Source organism: Camelina sativa, chromosome 5, assembly GCF_000633955.1.
Source record: "Camelina sativa cultivar DH55 chromosome 5, Cs, whole genome shotgun sequence".
Taxonomy (NCBI): domain Eukaryota; kingdom Viridiplantae; phylum Streptophyta; class Magnoliopsida; order Brassicales; family Brassicaceae; genus Camelina; species Camelina sativa.
Window position 1 is genome coordinate 29,399,638 of NC_025689.1, and position 5,537 is coordinate 29,405,174.

Here is a 5,537-nt window from a genome sequence, read left to right on the forward strand (position 1 = left end):
CGCCTCACGGAAACTTTGTACCCCAACACCACCTCATCTTGTTACTGAGTCGCACAACCAACCACCCCAAGCGACCGAGTAACAAGAGAGATGGGCTGAAATACTCCATTCCCGCTCCAGCCACGGATTACAGATGGGACCAGGCTAAACAAGCTCAAGTCGCGGCTTGCTTCTCATACCACTTCTTGAACCTTGCCTTCATCTTTACCTCAGGCTCCCAAGTCTGCTCCTCAACACCATCACAGTCCCACAGGACTCTCATCAAATGAATCTTCTTCTTCCGAAGTTCCTTGATCCTCCTCTCGAGAACCCTCACTGGTCTCGCCTCCAAAGTCATGTTAGGCTGAAGATCCTCAGGAATCTTAGCCAACACCTCCTCTCCCTCACGGAGACACTTCCGCAACATAGACACATGGAAAACCTTATGGAATGCACGCATCACCTCAGGTAACTCCAATCTATATGCCACTGGTCCAACCCGCTCAATCACTCTGAATGGACCCATATACCTCGGACTCAACTTAGTCTCTGACAATGACCTGTTCGGACCCCGCAACATGGCCATCTTGAGGTACACTCTGTCTCCTACCTGAAACTCAAGATCTCTCCTCCTCCTATCAGCATAACTCCTCTGCCTATCCTGAGCCTCCTTCATGTTCAGCTTGAGAACCCGAATCTTCTCTGAGGTCTCCTGAACAAAACTAGCACCAAACATGCTCCTCTCCCCCACCTGAGTCCAGCATAATGGTGTACGACATGGCCTCCCATACAAAGCCTCATAAGGAGCCATCTTAATACTCGCCTGATAGCTGTTGTTGTAAGCAAACTCTACCAGGTTCAGGTGATCTGCCCAATGGCCACCCCAATCCAACACACACATCCTCAGCAAATCCTCCAGCGTCTGGATCGTCCTCTCAGACTGTCCATCTGTCTGGGGATGATAAGCTGTACTCATATGCACCTTAGTGCCCATCTCTGCCTGAAATGCCTTCCAGAACACCGAAGTGAACTTAGAATCCCTATCAGACACAATGCTCGCTGGCACCCCATGCAACCTGACTATCTCCCTCACATACTTCTTAGCCAAGACCGCTGCTCCATCAGTCTTCTTAATGGCCAGAAAATGTGCTGACTTAGTCAACCGGTCCACAATGACCCAAATAGCATCAAAGGTCCGTGACACTGGCAATCCTACCACGAAATCCATAGTGATCATATCCCACTTCCACTCAGGAATGGGTAAACTCTTCAGTAACCCGCCAGGAACCTGATGCTCAGCCTTCACTAGCTGACACACATCACACCTCGAAACCCAACTAGCTACATCCTTCTTCATCCCGACCCAATGATAGTACCTCTTGAGATCACGGTACATCTTAGTCGCTCCTGGATGAATGGACAACTTGCTCGCATGAGCCTCTCTCAGAATCTCCTGTCTCAACTCCTCATCCTTGGGCACACAAACCCGACCGTGCACCAAGATAGTACCATTATCTGAGACCTGATACTCTGAATCCACATCCTTAGAGGCATTCACCAGCCCCAAATCCTTCTCCTGAGCCAACCGCACTCTACTCAGAAGATCTGCTCTATCTACTGCTTCCAAACCCAACGGTTCCTGTGAAACAGCACATAAGCTCAACGCACTGATCTCCCCTACCAGAGACTCCATCTCCTGCTCCTGAGCCGAAGCTACCCTCTTCCGACTCAGAGCATCTGCAACCGTGTTAGCCTTTCCAGGATGATAGGCTATCTCCAAATCATAATCTGCCACAAGCTCCATCCACCGCCTCTGTCTCAAATTCAGCTCAGGCTGAGTGAATATATACTTCAGGCTCTTATGATCTGTAAACACCTGTACCTTTGCACCATAAAGATAAGACCTCCAAATCTTCAGGGCAAAAACTACAGCACCCATCTCCAAATCATGAGTAGGATAGTTGCCTTCATGCACCCGCAACTGCCGCGAAGCATAAGCAATCACCTTCCCATGCTGCATCAGAACACAACCCAACCCAACTCTAGATGCATCTGTATAAACCACATAGGGTTCTCCCTGCTCAGGCAAAGCCAACACTGGCGCAGTAGTCAACATCTCCTTCAGGCTTGCAAAGCCTTCCTCACACTCTTCTGACCAGACAAAAGGAACATCCTTCCCTGTCAACTTAGTCATAGGACGTGCTCTGCTTGCAAACCCCTGCACAAATCTCCTGTAGTACCCTGCCAGTCCAAGGAAACTCCTGATCTCTGTGGCATTCTGCGGTCTAGGCCAATCTCTGATAGCCTGAATCTTCTCTGGATCTACAGAAACCCCCTCTGCAGAAACAATGTGACCCAGAAAGCCCATCTCACGCTACCAAAAACTACACTTGCTCAACTTGGCAAACAACTTCTGCTCCCGCAGCTTCTCCATAACTGCCCTCAAATGCACTGCATGCTCCTCAGGACTCTTAGAATAAACCAGGATATCGTCGATGAAAATGATAACAGATACATCTAGAAACTCCTTAAACACATTGTTCATCAATCTCATAAACGCTGCTGGCGCGTTAGTCAATCCGAAGGGCATCACCACAAACTCATAGTGCCCATATCTCGTCCTGAAAGCAGTCTTCCTCACATCTGCCTCATCTATCGGTATCTGATGATAACCCGACGCCAGATCTACCTTGGAGAACCAAGTAGCACCCCTCAACTGATCCAACAACTCATCGATCCTAGGAAGAGGATACTTGTTCTTCACAGTGACCCGGTTCAAACCCCGATAATCAATACACAACCTGAAACTCCCATCCTTCTTCTTCACAAACAACACCGGCGCTCCCCACGGTGATACACTAGGACGGATGAATCCCTTACTCAACAAATCTTCTAGCTGCTTCTTCAGCTCTGCCATCTCTGCTGGAGCCATTCTGTAAGGAGCCTTGGATAACGGTGTCGTCCCCGGTTCCAGTTCAATGGTAAAGGGATCCGACCGAGATGGTGGTAATCCCTGCAAAGACTGAAACACATCCTCAAACTCTTCCACTACTGGAATACCGCTAACCGTAGACTTCCCCACTGACTCTGGCATAGATATAGTAACCAGATAAGCCTCACGGCCCTTCTCGATCATCTTCCCAGCCTGAATGGCTGAGATCACGAGACTCCCCGAAGTCGGTCTAATACCCTGAAAAACCAACTTCCCTCCTGAACGCTCAAACTCCACTCTACCCCGATGGCAATCCAAATGCACCCTATGCCGATGCAACCAATCCATCCCGAGAATAACATCATACAGCTCCACTGGACTGATAAGCAAATCTGCTGGCCACGACTCTCCTGCGATCTGAATATCAATTCCTCTAGCTCGTCCAATCACTCTCAGGAACTCGCCTCCCGCAACTCTGACAACTCCTGCACGCTCACCAGGATCCCCGCTGATCCCCGCACACTCTGCACACTCTGGAGTAATGAAGCTATGAGAAGCTCCAGAATCAAACATAACATGGGACTTAAACCCGCCCACCAACAAGGTCCCTACACAAACCTCATGTGTTGAGAACCTAACACTTTATCACAGGAAAACATAAAATCTGACCCTACTAAATTCACAAAGATTAAGTACCAGAAATTATACCTGTGATCGCCCCGGCACTGGTTCCACCAGTCTCTACTGTCGAGTAAACACGTGGCCCCTGCTCAATCCGTGCCACCTGCTGACCTCCAGGCTGCACCTGCTGCAACGCTGCCACTGCTGCCGGCTGCAACTTGGGACAAAAAGGCCTGATGTGCCCTGTCTCCCTACAGTGATAACATACCCGAGGTCCTGCCGTCGGAACACTCCTCTTGGGACAACTAGCAACCCTGTGATCCCTGCTCCCACAACCGAAGCAACCCGCACCACTCGGCTTCTGCGTAGCCTCCCACTTCCTCTTGGTTCCCTGAGCATGCCTACCGCCCCTGCTAGAACCACCCTGCTGCTGAGCCTTACTAGGCTGAACTGCTGGAGCTACCGCCACTGACTGTGCCCGGATATCCTCCTCAATCTCTGCTGCAGTCTCAACCAGCTCTGCACGCGTAGCATAACTCCTCCCTCTACAGTGAACTCTCAAGTCATCACGTAGAGCCCTCAAGAACCTCCTGATCTGAGCCTCCTCAGGCTCCATAGCCCGACCCCCATAACAAAGAAGTCGACTGAACTCCAAGTCCAGCTCCCGCACTGACCGTGTCCCCTGAGACAACTGAAGGAACTGCACCTCCAAACGATCCAATGCCTCTCTAGGAAAATACTTGCGGTTGAACTCCAAAACGAAGTCAGCCCAAGTCATCTCCCGCTGCACCCTCCTAGCAGCCACAGATCTCCACCACAACTCAGCATCACCACTCAAAAAGTAGACCCCTATGTCCACCCAAAACTCCTCAGGACATCTCAGAGTATGGAAGTTACGTTCCACTCTCGTCCTCCACGCATCCGCAGCAGTAGGATCTACACCTCCTGAAAACTGCTCAGTACGCAACCGACCCATCTCTGTCAACATGCTGAGATAACGAGCATGGACCCCCGCATCCGCAGCCACTGGCTGCCGCTCCTCCGCCACCACTGGTGGCACTACCTGAGCCTGAGCCGGTACCACTGGTGGTAACCGCTCTAACAACTGTGCTAGCAAAGCCGCAACGTCAACACCAGGGACTCCACCCGCTGGGACCCCCACACCCGGGACCCTAGCATCACCGGCCACTGGAGCATCAATACCGCCCCCTCCTGCCACACTCACGGAATCCCCCGGAACATCCTGCGACTCGGCAACACCCTCAGCTGTCACACTCTGGTCCTCGGTCTCACTAACCACTGGGGCTCTGCCCCTACCATGACCACGTCCGCGTCCACGACCTCGACCTGCCACAGCATCCTTTCTAACCATCTACACTACCATGAATAGAAGGCTAAGCAAACAATTTCTATTATAACACAGAAACATAAACTCACCGTGGAATCACACACTCGGCTCGAAGAGGATGTTCTAGGACTCCATGCCACACACAATTGACTAACTCACATAATCAATCAAGCATGCAAATCCCAAACATCTACAACAGAAACCTAGTGAACCCAAACCTAGAACCGTAAGGGCTCTGATACCAAAATGAAACGACCTACCTTTTTTTTTTTAAATAAATAATAAATAATATATATATAAATAAACNCGGATATCCTCCTCAATCTCTGCTGCAGTCTCAACCAGCTCTGCCAGCATAGCATAATACCTCCCTCTACAGTGAACTCTCAAATCATCCCGTAGAGCCCTCATAAACCTCCTGACCTGAGCCTCCTCATACTCCAAGGCCCGACCCCCATAACATAGAAGTCGACTGAACTCCAAGTCTAGCTCCCGCACTGACCGTGTCCCCTGAGACAACTGAAGGAACTGCACCTCCAAACGATCCAATGCCTCTCTAGGAAAATACTTGCGGTTGAACTCCAAAACGAAGTCAGCCCAAGTCATCTCCCGCTGCACCCTCCTAGCAGCCACAGATCTCCACCACAACTCAGCATC